Source organism: Ascaphus truei, chromosome 4 (assembly GCF_040206685.1).
Source record: "Ascaphus truei isolate aAscTru1 chromosome 4, aAscTru1.hap1, whole genome shotgun sequence".
Lineage (NCBI taxonomy): Eukaryota > Metazoa > Chordata > Amphibia > Anura > Ascaphidae > Ascaphus > Ascaphus truei.
Window position 1 is genome coordinate 313,615,513 of NC_134486.1, and position 878 is coordinate 313,616,390.

Genomic DNA, 878 nt, shown 5'->3' on the forward strand with positions numbered 1-878 from the left:
GAAAGAGTAGAGTGATTCTGGCAGCAGCGTTTAGGATAGATTGTAGGGGAGGCAGGCTGGCTGGACAGCAGGAGGTTCCAGTAATTGAGACGGGAGAGAATAAGGGCCTGTCGGTTTTAGCAGTCGAGCAACAGGGGAAGGGGTGTATCTTTGTAATATTGCAGCGGAAAAAGCAATAGGTTTTAGATACGTTTTTAATGTGAGAGGAGTCGAGTGTTACCCCCTAGGCAACGTGCTTGCGCTACTGAGTGTATGACCGAACTTCCAACAGTAATGTGGAAGGAGGTAGTGGAGCCAGGTTTGGGATGAAATAGGAGGATCTCTGTTTTTGACATGTTGAGTGTGTCTGCGGAGGGCCATTCGGAAACTTTTTGGTCTGTACAGCAGGTGTAAGGTCGGTTTGAAAAGCACATTTGTGTCATCAGCATAGAGGTGATATTTGAACCCAAGAGATGTGATTAAATCATCTAGAAAGTGTACAGAAAAGAGAACAGGTCCCAGGACAGAGCCCTTGGGTACCCCCACAGAGATCGATAGAGGAGGTGTTAGCTGAAGTGACACTGAAAGTACGGTGGGAGAGGTAAGAGGATATCCAGGATAGAGCTTTGATACTAATACTAAGAGTGTAGAGAATGTGAAGAGGGTGGTCCACGGTATCAAATGCTGCAGAAAGGTAAGTAATATAAGTAGCGTCTAAATGACCTCTGTCTTTGGCATTAATTGATGGGTGTCCATTGGTAACACTTTTATGGTCATTAGTAAACTCCTCAGTCTTAAATGCCCAAATAAATTATTCTGTCATAAATCTGATCAGACATGTAAGTAAATGACCAGGCTGAGAGCTATTGCATATGGGTAAAACATAGAATCTAGCGCTA